This window comes from Eptatretus burgeri, chromosome 3, assembly GCF_056783735.1.
Source record: "Eptatretus burgeri isolate ZD-2024b chromosome 3, Ebu_testis_v1, whole genome shotgun sequence".
NCBI lineage: Eukaryota > Metazoa > Chordata > Myxini > Myxiniformes > Myxinidae > Eptatretus > Eptatretus burgeri.
In genome coordinates this window covers 14,125,276-14,141,709 of record NC_140963.1, presented here as the reverse complement: position 1 = coordinate 14,141,709, position 16,434 = coordinate 14,125,276, and the positions used below count along the sequence as shown (strand labels likewise).

The window sequence follows — 16,434 nt, the reverse complement described above, 5'->3', positions numbered from 1 at the left end:
GCCATCGCCTCCCTGTTCGGCCTGACATAAGCAGGAGCTAACCAGCATACATGGAGCTGTCCAACGGGCTGCCAGGTGCCAACGGAAAAAGGCGGATGTCAACGCCAATGAAAGAGGGGTGGGTGTCGAACGTCGATGAAAGAAGATGGTCCTAAGGTAAATGATCCACAGCCATATTTGACCTTCAGAAAAACTGTTCAGGAAAAGCCCGCAGTGTGTTTAATCAAATGTCCTGGAAGTCCAAAGTGTAAATAAATCGTCTATTTTCAAGCCAATGTGTCCTGATGGAAAGGGGTAGAATGAGCCTCCATTGGGCTAACAGCTGTCTTCCACGTGCATGAACATGTTGTAAAGAGGAAAAGGTTATCCCATAAGAAAGGGAATCTGTTCTATGCCCTTCTCCAATGCATCAAAGAGTTAGAATCCCACCAGACAAGGGGATGCGTCTATTCTGAACATGCATTTATGTAAATAACTCTCTGAGGACTTGGATGTTGAGTGCATTCGTCGGATCCGATTCTGAAATCCATAAGAATATAAATTAGCAAAAGTACCTGTTGCTTGGCTGATGAATTTTAATGAAAAAGACAACATGTACTTCACAAACATTCTGTCGATTCATTCTGGTCATAAACTGTATAATTTGCCCAAGGTCATCTTCTATCTAATGTATCAACGCTGAAGTCTATGGTAGTGTCAGGAACAGGGAACACCTATACAGTACAATTATACAGAAAATATCCTGACATAGCTTCTGCAGATGTTCAAGAAGAAAATAAAGGAAGCCAATATAAAAATGAAGGTATAACAAAGAGGAAATTGTGAATGATGGCATCTCAAGATGACTCACAGACTCCATAGCTAATTGATCTGTGTTCAAGTTTCCATAACATGGAAGGCATCCTTTGATTGTCCTTTCAGCTGTGAATGAAGAAAAATAGCAAACGAGGACCTTTTAAGGAAGGTCATTGAGAAAATGTTGAATCAACAAACAATTACACAATGTTGACATCATGGTTGAAAATAATTACAACCACTTGTATCCTACAACCACACTCAGGGTGAGCATCATTATCTACGATAACTACTCCACCATATTCTAGGAACTACTTCTTTTCAAGATCTGAAATTTAAAAAACTTTTGTTTTTCCCAGCAATCAATTCCCCAACAGGTTGTCGAAAAACTATTCTGCTTGCTAATGTTCTACATGCAATTAGGGCTAAGGGATACATTGCTTCAGCAGTTGTTCCTGCAGGACTTGTAGCAGAAAAACTTGATGGAGGAAGGACATCTCACAGTAGTTTAAAATCCCCATTCCCAAATTCTATACATCGATGTGCACATGAAGCAAAGGCCAAACTGCTTTAGCAGATCTCATTAGACATGCAAGAGTCAGGGTGCAGGATGGAATTATGGCAAGTAACCATCTGGGTATCGAATGCATTGATCGAAGCATGCAAGACCTGTTTTTTCCAGGAGAGTCACAGCAAAAATCGTTCCTGTTGTGTGGCATGGTCGTGACGCAGCCATCATCAAAAGCTCCATTGAAAGAAGCCTTTTATGGAGCCATTTTACAAAGTTGCCTTGACATTGAGACCACAAATGAGACCACTTCATGAAAAAGTTGAATTCTCCACATTTACCCTTCAATCGCCAATGCAAAGCATTAATCAGTTGATCCAGCTCAACCACATGTTATATACATCCCTTCTCCATATTTGGTATCAAATATTCACAAGCTATTGACGAAGTTTCTCCTTACTTAGACACAGGATATTCCAAACCATATTTTCTCATTAAAATATCTATCTTAACAGCTTTAAACGAAAATGTTTATGCTATTTATTGTATGTTTGTAAAGACTTATCCTGGAGTTTAAAGGGTTACTCAAATGCAAACAGAGTTGAGAATAATGATTACAAGTTGAAAATTCCAAAATAACATCATTTCGTCCTTTCTGGCATGCCATCTCAGAAGCTGGAGCTCGAAGCAAATGGTGTTGCCATGATTCTTCAAAACCTCCAGCAGAGACCAAAGGAATGTTTAACAAATGGCATCATGGTATTCCTGAAAGGCCGAGGAATAAGACGATCCAGTTTGAAGTTCTTACAGGAAGCAGCAAAGGCATAGATGTCCTCATTTCAAGGAAAGCATTCCTTTTACGAGATTCTGGGTTTCCATTAACATTGGTGATAAAATACAAGGTTGTTCTGACACCTTGTTTTGCCATGACAATAAACAAGCTCAGGTACAAACATTCAGTTCACTCATATATTCAGCTCAGCCGATGTTCGTTCAGTCATTGTCGATTCCACGTCGTGTTTCGCCATGCGAGACGCATAACTTCAATGACTGTTCGTCTTTGAGAGAATGAAGTACTAAAGCTGGAATGACATCAGACGTATATCATTCATTCCTCGAATTTTTCTTAGTTTCTTTTTATCCTTAGTTTGCATAACTAAGCAAACACAGAGTTCATTCGACTTCTTTAAGATTCATTGTGGTGTTGTTTCTTGAAAAGGGACTATAATGTCAAATCAATGTAATTATCGATACATAAAAACCGAGTTTATTTGCTTGAAAAATAAGAATGCCTATTAAAGTACGTACGTAGTAGGACATGAGTGTCTCTGTTGTCTAAATTTCTCTCTAATCGGTAAACTCTAATAGTTTCTAAATGGAAATTCTAAAGGGTTCTAATGGGTTCTAAAGGGTAATTTTAAAGGGCAATTCTAAAGGGTTCTAAAGGATAATTCTAATGGGTTTTGTTCGTTTTTAGGCTTTGCCTATTTCATATCAAAATTCCAAATTAAAACTGCTTCCTTCGGACACAGGTGCGGATTTTTTTTTTCACCTTTTAAAATCTTTATTTTATTTCAATTGAATTATAGACTTGTCGCTGTAGAACAGAAAATCACCTCATTGGCACTTTCAAAAACCTTTCCTTTCGCAGTAATTGGACAAAATATTACAGAATTTTACATCATCTCGACCAATCAAATTTTCCGCTCGCCAACCCTGCCCTTGTCCTTTTTCTCAAGACCGCATGGGGTAAGGCGTTCTATGAACTCTCTAGTTTGTTCGGCATCCCACTCCTGGTCATAATGGCAACCTCACACTGTCCTGGCTGATTGATTTGTGCAATGGCATCGGCATTCTGTGATGTTGCAGGATTTTTGAACATTTGCTGATATTCTTACAATGAACATTTTGCTGTCAATGTCAACTAATATGAAGCAGTAATTGTTCCTTATGCCTTGCCTTTATGAAACTGTACATGGTGCTTCGATCATATTTGAGGCAATCAAAACTAAACAAATGCTGAGGCATTATAACTGGTCAACTTCCTGTAAATAGATAAACCATCACAAGTTTAAATGGAATGGGAGAAGAGTTGCCGAGTTGTTGTCGCAGTGATAATCTTGGCCACCATCTGGAAAGAGAAAGAAGTAGTTCACAGCAAAATAAAGAATCACAAGCACCGTGTCACTTGGCAACTGTTCCCTGTACTCATGCAGAAATGCAGCCAATGCTTTGAGAATGTAATGATGAGTTGTCAAATTATCAACTCGAGTTGCCAGTTCTTGTACAATGTCTTTCACACTCTCTGTTCTTGTGATGACAGATGTGCGGCATTTGTGAATCAACTGCTTTAAACAAAGCTCGGCTTCGTTATACATTACAATGTTTGCAAGCACGACCCGTAGGCATTCAATTTCTACCTTTATTCCTGGATCTCTCTCATACCTGTGGATCGTGCAGTCTCTTGAATGGGAATCGAGTACTATAACCTTCATTGTAACCTTGTAGGTTGTCTTTGTGACATAAACAGCAACCATTTGTGTTCGAATGGATCACTCATGCATAAGGTCCTTGATGTGTTCCCTTCATTCTCAAATGAATACACCAGCAGGGTGCATGATCACCAAATTTCAACAACCAATGCAAAAGCATAAATTATCTGGACTCCACTTGAATCAGATGCACAGCTCCTTAAGGTGAGTAAGCTGGATCCTCTTCTGCTTGTGATACATTTCTCAGTTACTTTCTATACTGTCATATATTCCTTTTGTCCAGGACACATTCATAAGAAATCATCCTGATAAAGGGCAAGGACAGCTTCTCCAATGTCCTGTGAAAGTGTTGTTGCTTTCTTACTATCTTGATTGATAAATGTGCCATATGACTTCTAATAGCTTTCTGGTCTCTTTGGCCATCTGTGGTCAACGTCTGATGTATCAAACAGCTGTTTTGCAGTCTTTTCTGTTGTCTAGCTTAGATTAGCTGAGGTGTCACTTGTGAACATGTCAAGACACTAGATTTTTATTTTGTTTTCAGCTGGTTTCCAAATCATCTGAACAGACACATTTCTTGCATGGTTTAGTCGTCTCTTTTTCCCATAATTCTGGCGGAACATCTAATAGAGACAGGTTCCAGCCCAGAAAAAAGCATTTTTTTTGTGCCAAGGTTTTCTCAGTGGTTCCGTTATCCTTAGCTGATGCCCTTTCAATTTAGCTGAGGGGCCACTCTACATTTGATCTCAAATCCAATATGGCGTCCAAAATGCTATACAATCAATAAGTGAGTTCAAGTACACAGTGTTCACTAACCTGACTGAGGCTTTCAATTTCCTCTTCAATGCAGCAACAGCAGCACTTGTTTCTTCCCCTCAGGCCCAGTTGAAAATGAAAGTATATGATACTTCAAAGCAATTGATGGTCGTTCCCTGTGTTCCGTCATGGCTAGGTTAGAATGATTGTATAATACATTACAAATGCTGATTTTTCGAACCGAAATGCCATACATACATGTACATTATTGCTCATATCTCAGAAACTATTGGAGTGCCAATCACAAAACTTATGTGGAAGCTTCTTGACATCATAAGGTACCTCTGGGATGAATTTGAGGAAATTTGAAGGATACATTTTTTGGGGATTCACGATTGAAGTTTATATTTTGTGATAACTTTTTTGTGGTTGGAGGTTGGAAAATGTTGCCCAGACAAATTCATAGGGCATGAAAATACCTTTAAAATGACACCAAAAGCAGCTCTCTAGGTGTTATACTTTTAGAGATATGGCCATTTGAATTCGCAACGTCGTGCTAATTAGTCCAAAGTTCGTTAGTCTGTATCTCACTAATTAAGAGGCTGTTAGCAAAAATATTTGAGTTCTTGCCGTTTTTCATGGGTCCCAATTGGTTCCCAAAGTTTTACAAAAATCTGAGATATGACGGCAGATTCTTTGATGATTTGACATGGAATGACCCCCAATCGATTCATCTGACCACATGCTTGTCAAAGTAGACATCTCTCTGGTTGTAATTAGAGAACCACCTGAGTTCTGTCGAGTCTGGAATTTCACTCAGGACCGATGACTGGCAGGGATTGCAAGCAGCCATCAAACTTCTAGATGAGTCTCCCATCTCTACTTCTTCAGACATCAATTCGTCCTGGGAGTTCTTTCAAAGAAACTTGCTCTCTCTCTGATGCACAGATTTATCCCATCTCATCTTCAGTTGTCCTACCCTTCCTCGCACGCATGGTACACCGAAGCTTGTAGCGAGGCAGTTGTCCTGAAACAACTTGCTTTCCCCTCATGGAATGCCAATCCAACCGAAGGCAATCTCAGTTCCTGCCACAAAGCTTGGAACAAGTGTGTGTTGACCCTCAGGAGAGCCAGGAAACAACATCTTTCTAATGTCAAGTCTGAACTCTCAAACCAGTCTCCCTCCTCCAAGTCATGGTGGCATCTAGTTAAGTCTGTTTCTGGTGGATATTCCCCCCTCATACCCCAAATGGCCACACAGCTGACACTGCACGTGAAAAGAGTGAATGCCTAAACTCAGCGTTTGCTTCTAAATATTGTGTCCCAAACCCATCGCTTTCTGTACCCACCTTACTCAGTCGCACACAGCTGTCCCTGGACTCTGTGTCCTTTTCTCCTGACAAGGCGGAGAGTTTCCTGTCAAACCTCGACTCAGAATCTGCAACCGGTCCAGACGGCATCGGCCCATGTGTCCTTAAAACGTGGTCCACTGCTCTTGCTCACCCTCTCTCTGTTCTATTCACCCTCTCATTTTCTCAAGGTCATCTGCCATCTGCTTGGAAATTACTGCTGAAGGTCACATTACTGCTCTGCACAAAAAAAAGTTGCAAAAACAGATCCCAGCAACTGCAGACCAATCAGCCTTCTCCCAATCATAAGCAAGGTGATGGAATCCATCATCGCTTCTGACAATAAATCCTTCCTCTTTTCCAATGGCTTGAATTCAGAACATCAATTTGGATTCAGACCAGGTAACTGCCCTGGATATGCTACTTCTGCTCTTCCAACAATGGATGGAGATCATCAATGCCAAACATGAAATCAGACCCATCTCCCTTGACATATCGCGTGCCTTCGATGCGGTCTGGCACCCTGCCCTGCTCACCAAACTCTTCCTATGGTATCCAAGGCCATCTCCACTCATGGGTCGCAGACTTCCTCTCCTGTCACAGCCAACATATGGCCCTGAATGGAGTTCTCTCATCCCCTCTTCCTGTCCAGGATGGAGTTACTCAAGGCAGTGTTCTGGGAACTGTTATTTTTCTGGGTTTCTTCAGTGATCTCTCAGACTCTCTGGAAAATCCTCTATATCTCTTTGCTGATGACTCCACTCTCTGCCATACCATCCATAATCCCTCTGATCGGCAAGAAGCAGCCTCTTCACTTTCTGGATAAAATCACAAACTGGTCCAACACTTGGAACATGTCTTTCAATCTTGACAAATCTCACATTCTCACTATGTCTCTCCGAAAGGACTGTCTGGAACACCCCCCCTCCCCCAATGTACTTTCTCAACAATCCTCTTGAAGAAGTGTTTTCATCCAAACTTTTGGGTCTCACGACCTGCCACAATCTTTCCTGGGAAAGCCGCATCTCCAAGCTGGCTTCCAAAGCCAGTCGCCGACTGGGCATCCACTGTCGTGCAAAGTCCTTCCTTGGCATACCTGAGTCCCTGACCACATACAAAGCCTTCATGCACAGCCTGATGGAGTACTGCTCTCCTCTCTGGCTGGTGCTCTCGCCTCTCACCTTTCTCGGCTTCACGCTGTGGAAACGAAGGCATTCAGGATCATTGGTATCTTCTGTGATGAGGCGGAATCTTTGGGTCTCACACTCATTCAATGCAGGCAGGTTGGTGGTCTTTCTGTCTTCTACCGTCTCCTCTCTGGCCTTGCCCGCACCAAGCAACTCTCCTCCCACTCTGTCTGCTATATTTCCCACCCATATTTCCACAGGGTGCTCAAGGTCCGCTCACAACCCCCTTCTGGTAAAATTTCCAAAATGAAGAATCACTGCTCACCTTCATTCTTTCATTCCTCTTTTTTCCCCACCTTTTGGAACAAACTCCTACACTCTCTTCAATCCCACTCTTCCCGCCAGGTATTCAAAACAGCTGTTCACCGCCATCTCTTATCTTCTCCCATCCAAAACAATGATCTTTTCTCCACCTGTTAATCCACCCACACCCACCTCCTTCAAATTCCCTGCTTTGCTTCCTGAAAGTTCCAGTAGTTTCCATCTTATTTACCCAGTGTACCCCACCCCCTCTCCCTTCCACAGATCTCCAAACGTCTCTGATCCCCACTGTTTTGTGCTTCCCTCTCACGACCCTCTTATTGCATGCTCCCCTTGTTATACATTCTGTGTCTTAGCTCTTATACAAGCCTTGACATTGTATAATTAAAAGTATTTTAAAGACCTCACAAGTAGTGAATATTCAGTGATATTCATTCAGGGCCTTTAATTTTACAACAATGTCCATTTGTGTTTGTGTCATTCATTGATGGCCAAATCAGTTTCTGTCTGGGATTCAGGTAGGTGAACTTCATCATGACTGTCAGAAGTAGCTGAAATCTGGTCTTGCACAATGCGCAATCTCAATCTGAAAATTCGTCCTCCCCTGAATGGTTGGCTCCTTTGTCCTCATTGTGGCTGAAGCCCTTTCTTCTCTTCTTCTTTTGCGGTTGGCCTGAAGAACTCATATCCTGCTTCTGGTACCAGTGTTTGAGACAAGACATAGCATATCATTCCAGTGAAGGCAGAGTATGGGAAGAAACCGAAAATAGTTCCAGGCCAAGAGGGTCTCTGCCCGCAGTTCCAAGGTCCAAAGCTGGTACAAGTATTTTTTTGAGGCATATCGTTTTGAATTTGTACAGATATGGAATAATTACCAACTCATACTGCCTGTCATTTGTCATAGTTTTATGAATGTAGAACTTCTTCATGGTTTTTGGTTCAAAAGTTTTCATTCCCAAATTAATGACGACATATATATATATATATATATATATATATATATATATATATATATATATATATATATATATATATATATATATATATATACACTAGGTGTGTTCAAAAAGTATCCAACCTTAATTTTTCGTGCGTAAACAAATGAAGCTAGGGAGGCATGGTTTGGTGCACGTATGTAGGCGATCCTAATCCGTATGCGTGAATATTTTCCCACCTGCAGAAGCTGTCAGTCACTGACAGACCGCCGATGAGTGAGGAAGTGTAAGTGAGCGCCATCGGATTTTCGTTTTTGACAAAATGACGGATCAGTGTGGTCTCATCGCCAGTGATCACTGTGTTGAAGAAGTTGGGATCGCTGTTCAGAGTCTCCAGCATGTCCTGTGTGATCTCCAAATGGAGTTGCTTCTGCTCGATCGTTAGCGGCTTTGGCACGAACTTCGCTGAGATTCTCCTGAAGCCCAAATCCTCAGTCAGAATGGAATGAACGGATTCAATGCTGACGCCCGCCTCGTCTGCAAGTTCTCTGATCGTGATTTGATGATCCTGCATCAGCAAGGTCCTCATTTGGTCAATGACGATCTCATTTCGGGATGTTGAGGGCCTACCAGAACGTGCTTCACTTTCCACTGATGCGCGACCATCTTTGAAGTGGTTGTACCACTCTTTTATCTGTGTGGTGCCCCTTGCTTCGTTCTCGAAGGCCTGTTGAATTTTGCGGATCGTTTCCACTTGGGAATCGCCAAGCTTTACACAAAATTTGATGCAGTAGCGTTGTTCAAGTTTTTCCGTCATTTTGTCAAAAACGAAAATCCGACGGCGCTCACTTCCACTTCCTCACTCATCGGCGGTCTGTCGGTGACTGACAGCTTCTGCAGGTGGGAAAATATTCACACATACGGATTAGGATAGCCTACATACATGCACCAAACCACGCCTCCCTAGCTTCATTTGTTTACGCACGAAAAATTAAGGTTGGATACTTTTTGAACACACCTCGTGTATATATATATATATATATATATATATATATATATATATATATATATATATATATATATATATATATATATATATATATATATATATATATATATACATACAGTCAACCCCTGCTTCATCGCGGTTCACCTATCGCGCCCCCGGTTCATCGCGGGTTTTCCCTTGGAACGTAACTAATTTTTTTCTGCGGATTCCCCGGGTACAGCGCGGTAATAATATATAAAATAGAAATTATTTAAGCAATAAATTATAACGCGTGGTGCTCGACCAGTCACACAACTCGCGAGACAAAGTTTCGCTTGTGAACTTCGAATATTTTCTACGTTTTTTTCTCCAAGCCCCACGATGCTGCCCAAACGTCCTGAACCTTCTAAGGATTCTGGCAAGGAACCGAAGCGCCAGAGGAAGGTCCTGGGATGCTCCAGGAGAAGGTTAAGGAAAAGGTGCTCGATATATGCTTCGGGAAGGAAAAAGGTTTGCCGCCGTTGGACGAGCACTGCTCATACCCAGCACCTCAAAACCGACCAGGCCAGACTAGTCGATCTCAGGCACCTCAAACCCAATCACTCCCAAACCGACCAGACCAGACGAGTCGATTTTTTGGGGAGGTGTCCATTCATCGCGGATTTTCACTTAGCGCGGGGAGGTTTGGAACGTAACCCCTGCAAAAAATGGGGGATTACTGTACATATATATATATATATATATATATATATATACATATATATACATATATATATATATATATATATACATATATATACATATATATACATATATATATATATACATATATATATATATACATATATATACATATATATACATATACATACATATACATATACATACATATACATATATATATATATATATATATATATATATATATATATATATATATATATATATATATATATATATATATATATATAAAGTTGAAAGTGTGTCTGTCTGTGTGTTTGTCTGTGACCTATGCACGCGAAAAGTACTTGACTAATCCTCACCAAATTTCACATGCTGACAGAACATGTACCTGGGATTGTCCCGATGTAAAATAATTGTACTTCCAACTTGCGGTTTCCGAATTATGACGTCATCACCTGATTTCGTAACGTTAATTTTTCAAGTTCAGACGATTGACATGGGGCCAACGCCATTTGCAATAGAATGAAAAAATAATGCTACAGTCAATTGAAGACAATGACTTCCGACCTCCCGGTTTCCGAATTATGACGTCATCACCTGATTGCGTAACGTTAATTTTTCAAGTTCAGCCGATTGACATGGGACCAACGGAATTTGCTAGAGAATGAGAATTAATTAAGTTGCAAATGATGACATGAAACCAGCCTCACATTGTTGAGGCATTATGGTTTTTTTATCTGATGCGGCAATAAATCTTAACATTTTTGAACTCGAGTCTTCTACATATAAAACATGGCGGGGAAAATATAATATTATAGTGGTGATGAAAAAAAATAATAATGGTGGCAGCCTCTACAATTTTACAATTAACTGTGACATGTACTCCTTCAGACCCACCGTCATCCACGGGATTCCTGTGCAGAGCACGGGTATCCCTGCTCGTATACATATACATATACTGTATATATAAATTTGTTGTTGCGGACCCGGGGTCAGGGCGAAAAGACCATGAGGGGGGTGGGGGGGAAGCTACCTCGGGTTCCCACAAGACTCCAGAATCACAGGCCATCGCACACAGATAACTCCATGACACGGCGGGTCGCTAATCGACAGTGAACGCCAATAACTCAACCACGTGACTTTGAGTCCTCTATCTAATGAAAACCAGTTACCTAAAATGGTCACGTGATCGAATTACCAGGAGACATGCCCTCGGTATGCTTTGTTCAAACAGGATCACCTTACCGGATCAGAAGCAGCCAAGCGTAACTGCCAAGGACATACCGGCTAGGAAAACGATCGTTGGGGGATAATGTCCCAGCTCAGCTAGGATACGGACCATGCTGGACCAATGAAGGAAAAGATGAAAACGAGCTGGGAACATTTTCAGATAAAGCATATATTTACAATTGGCGAGGAATGGTATGTGGCACAGTGAATGGGGTTTATTATTATGTACAGCAGAGATAGTAAGGAATTTGTGGGGTGCAACAAAACACAAGCAATTTACAAAAGCAGACACAGAGCAGACTTATCCCGTTATATCTTCTATGATCTTAATTTAAGCCAAGATAGGCACCATCACATACACATGCACAGACCCGATGAAGATTAGTTTGCCAGAAGGAAGGAGAGCAGATGAGATCGAATGGCCTGTCAATACCTGGCACGGTCAGGCGACCGTGCAACGCATTTGGGGAACGCTCCACTCGAGCGATCCCACCTTAAGCATTGGCGTGTTATATCTTGCTTAATCACTTCGCCAGGGCTTGTGGAAACGTGTGCTCCACACTGGTCCAGCAGAACGTCTGCCGCACACAAACCCCGAGTGAAAATGCAGTGACAGGCAGACAATGAGGTGCAGTGAAGAGAGGGCAGAGCAGAGAGGCGGAGAAATGGGCAAGGCAGGCAGGCGAGAGGGGGAGGAGAGAGAGAGAGAGAGGGGGAGGAGAGAGAGAGAGAGAGAGAGAGGGGGAGAGAGAGAGAGAGAGAGAGAGAGGGGAGAGAGAGAGAGAGAGAGAGAGGGGAGAGAGAGAGAGAGAGAGAGAGAGAGGGGAGAGAGAGAGAGAGAGAGAGAGAGAGAGAGAGAGAGAGAGAGAGAGAGAGAGAGAGAGAGAGAGAGAGAGAGAGAGAGAGAGAGAGAGAGAGAGAGAGAGAGAGAGAGAGAGAGAGGAGAGAGAGAGAGAGGGGAGGAGGAGAGAGAGAGAGAGAGAGGGGAGGAGAGAGAGAGAGAGAGGGGGAGGAGAGAGAGAGAGAGAGAGAGAGAGGAGAGAGAGAGAGTGGGGGGGAGGAGAGAGAGAGTGGGGAGGAGGAGAGAGAGAGAGAGAGGAGGAGAGAGAGAGAGAGGGGAGGAGGAGAGAGAGAGAGAGAGAGAGAGAGAGAGGAGAGAGAGAGGGGAGGAGAGAGAGAGAGGGAGAGAGAGAGAGAGAGAGAGAGGGGAGGAGAGAGAGAGAGGGGAGAGAGAGAGAGAGGGAGAGGAGAGAGAGAAAGAGAGAGAGGGAGAGAGAGAGAGAGAGAGAGAGAGAGAGAGAGAGAGAGAGAGAGAGAGAGAGAGAGAGAGAGAGAGAGAGAGAGAGAGAGAGAGAGAGAGAGAGAGAGAGAGAGAGAGAGAGAGAGAGAGAGAGAGAGAGAGAGAGAGAGAGAGAGAGAGAGAGAGAGAGAGAGAGGAGAGAGAGAGAGAGAGAGAGAGAGAGAGAGAGAGAGAGAGAGAGAGAGAGGAGGAGAGAGAGAGAGAAGGAGAGAGAGCAGGAGAGAGAGAGAGAGAAGGAGAGAGAGGAGAAGAGAGAGAGAGAGAGAGAGAGAGAGAGAGAGAGAGAGAGAGAGAGAGGGATTGGGAGAGAGAGAGAGAGTGCGAGAGAGAGAGAGAGAGGGAGTGAGAGAGGGAGAGGGAGAGGGCGAGAGAGAGGGAGAGGGGGAGGATGAGAGAGAGGGAGAGGGAGAGTGGGAGAGAGAGAGGGAGAGGGAGAGAGAGAGAGAGAGAGAGAGAGAGAGAGAGAGAGAGAGAGAGAGAAAAGAGAGAAGAGAGAAGAGAGAAGAGAGAAGAGAGAAGAGAGAAGAGAGAGAGGATGAATTCTCGATGTGCGTTTTATAAGCCCAGGGCGAAGGGTGGGGCGACGACCCGAAGCGACACACCGTCATCCTAATCGTGCCCTTCCATTGGATCCCGGCCCCGCTCTGCCAGGCTCCTGGGGCTGCAAGCGGCCTCATTCGCACATCCGGCACGACATGGCCAGTAGCCCTGTACCGAATTCCCAGGCCGTGTTCTGCCGAATGGACGAGGGTCGTGTTAGTCCTGCATGCCCATTTGGGGCACCCCCATCAAGCAGCGGTTGGTGCTGTTAATGTGTTTGGCCGGTCCCCGCATCACGCAGTCCGAATGGCCTGGGCTGCACAGCACGCTCGTTTGGTGGCAAATTGCCTCGATGCAGAGGTGTGTGGATGCGCGTTGTAATTTTTCCTGAGTGCGGGAGACGTTGGTGGTCGAGGTGGTGAGCTTCTGGTGTGCAAAGGTGGAGCAAGGTGAGAAGCCATTGTAAATCGGCGCGCAGATTTCAATGAAAGGGCGCGCCACCCGCGCGCCGGGGAGCATCCTCGTCATTGTGATTTTCACAGGCAGTCTCCTGGGTGCGGTGCCTGCTTCAATTTGTGACATGGATAAAAGGAAAGGGTTGGAATGAAAATCAGGATTGAATGGAAGATAGAGATATAATTAGACCTCGCGAAAAGACCCACGCAACGCACTTCGTCACGTTAACCCATTAGACATGAGGGAAAGGTCTGACTGCACAAAAACTAATGAGATAACTGCATGGGGATCCCTGTATGTTGGGTACCATTGCCTTAGAGGCATGCGGTTTTGCAGAAGCGCAATATATATATATATATATATATATATATATATATATATATATATATATATATATATATATATATATATATATATATATATATATATATATATTATGGACCAGGGGTCTGGGTGAGATGACCATAAGGGGAGGAAGCTTTCTCAGGTTCCCACCAGATTCCCCGGAATCGCAGGCCGTCGCACACGGATAACCGACCATGAATGCCAATAACTCAATCACGTGACTTAAGGTCCTCCGTCTGCAGTTTATCCGGTTACCTAAAAATAATCACGTGATCTAATTACCGGGGGACACGTCCTCAGTCCGCCTTGTCCGAACCGGATCAGATGCAGCCGAGTGACACTGCCAAGGACGTACTGCCTAAAAGTATAGATCCTTGGGAATAAAGTTCTAGCTAGGCTAGGATACAGACCATGTTGGATGAATGAAAGAAAGGACAAAAACGAGCTGGGAACATTTCTACAAAAGGATTTATTACAGGCAGGCGAGGAAAAATATGTGGCACAGTGAACGTAGTTTATTGTTGTGTGTTAGTGGAGATAGCAAGAAATGTGAGGTGCAACAATAAAACAAGCAACTTACAAAAGCAGACACAGAGCAGACCTAGCCCCATATAATTCTTCTGCAATGTTAACTTAAGCGAGGACAGGCGCCATCACACACGCGCGCGCACTCTCACACTCACCTACACACACACACACACACACACACACACACACACACACACACACACACACACACACACACACACACACACACACACACACACACACACACACACACACACACACACACAATGAAGAGGAGTTAATGAGAAGAAAAAGGAGAGTCGATGAGGCTAACGGTCTCACAATACCTTGCGCGATTGACTTACCACGCCACCCAGTACGTTTTGGGGGGATGCTCCACTAAACAATCCCTCCTTGACAGCTGGCACACCGTCTCTTGCTTGGCTATCCAGAGAAGGGGCACGACCGTCAGGCGTGAAGGAGGGACTTTGGGTGGAACGAGCAGTGAGTGGGTAGGCAGAGTTGAAAGCGAGCAGGTGGAGTGGCAGACAGTGTCAAGTGGGTGGGTGGAGTCAGCGACGAGGCGGTGAAGAAGGCGTAGTCAGCAGTGAGTCGGTGAAGAATGCGGACTTGAGAGAATAGCAAGACGAGCGGTAATGACGAGCAGGAACAGAGACAGCCTCGTGACCCGTCCTTTATAGACCCTGCGGTGCAGGGCGGGCTTTACACCGAAGCGATGTCATCACCCGAATCGGGCGCACTTATTGGGCTCCGGCCACCACACGGCCCGGTAGCCATGACTGGAAGCGGCTTCACTGTAGATCCGGCTAGCCATAGCTAAGCTGCAGAATCGGAATCGCCTTGCACCAAACTCCGGGGCGTGCCCCGGTGACCGGCCGAGGGCCGCGTCATCCCCGCATGCCCGCCCGGGCACCCCCGGCAACCCGCGGTTAGCGCTGGTGAATGCGCTTGCTTTGTCCGTATGCTGTGCGGCCCTAGCGATCCGGGCCGTACAGCGTGCCTCTGCTTGGAAGCAGCAGTATCGAGGCAGAGGTGTGGGAGGATGTCTGCCGTCCGCGGGAGACATTTGTGGCCGTTGTTGTGAACGAAGACCGATGGCAAGACGTTATTGTAACCCCATGTGCAGACCCGCATGAAGAGATGCACTAGGCATGCCCCGTACAGTGCGCGTGGGTCCGCAATTGTACATGAGGTTATTAGCAGTGTCTCGCGTAGCGAACGCTGCTCATTGCGAGTTCGGCGTTGTTCTTCTTCTTCTTCTTGTGAAGACAAAACCTTAATATTAGGACTCGGCTCCTTTATATACACGATCCGGATCTCCTTAAATACTAAACACTTGTACACATCCTCGCATTAAGTGTGCCTCTTGAGAGCGTCTATCATGAACTTTTAAATATATTCGGACATTTGCTTTAAAGTTTCGAAAAGTTCACGTTACGATTTAAAGATTATTCCATTTAATACATTGTAATTTCGTAAATGCATTATATATTTCGTAAATACATAAATACAGTATGATGGGTCTCGCTATTGGCTTAATCGAGGCACGTGATGAAATATCGGAAGTTGTTTTTTTTTTTTTTTTCGCCTACAAAACCTTTAGGACGCTGCTCTTGGACACATTTGTCCTTGTTTAATTACGGCGGTAGTGTGCGTGGTGCCAACCTCGATCCGCGCCACGATACGGCCTTTTTTTCTCTGAGGAATTTTCAAAATCTGAGATGGTTACTGTCTGCGCAGGGTAGTTTTACATATATATGCCAAGTTTCAGGAAGTTTCGATGAAAACTGTAGGCTGTGAAACAAAAAAGTCCACAAGAAGAAGATGAAGAACAACAACGGGGACTTAGAGATCCTCCACGAGGATCTAAAAATGCCAACGGCACTTTTTAAAAGCACCTTTAGGCCTGATGGGCGGCCTACTATTTCCTTAGAACCACATTCCAGTTGTACTGAAATCATATTCCCTATCCAGCTTGCTGGTGCCTTACATCTATCATTTAATAAAATCCTTTAGCAAGTAAATACATTTCAGTAATCGGCACTTCTTTTTGCTGAATATGGCTTACCGGGAAAGTCAG

The 16,434-nt window shown here is 44.0% G+C and overlaps 1 long non-coding RNA gene across 2 annotated transcripts in view; it reads right to left on the bottom strand.

Moving 5' to 3' along the window:
• Positions 1-555: 555 nt before the first annotated feature.
• LOC147029428 (uncharacterized) overlaps positions 556-16,434 on the bottom strand; it is a 39,395-nt gene continuing 23,516 nt past the window's right edge. For both annotated transcript variants that reach the window (XR_015055902.1, XR_015055901.1), the window contains 2 exons: positions 4,612-4,727; positions 556-3,434 (listed from right to left, as the gene is read on the bottom strand). This is a non-coding gene — a long non-coding RNA (uncharacterized LOC147029428). The remainder of the gene's footprint in view (positions 3,435-4,611; positions 4,728-16,434) is intronic.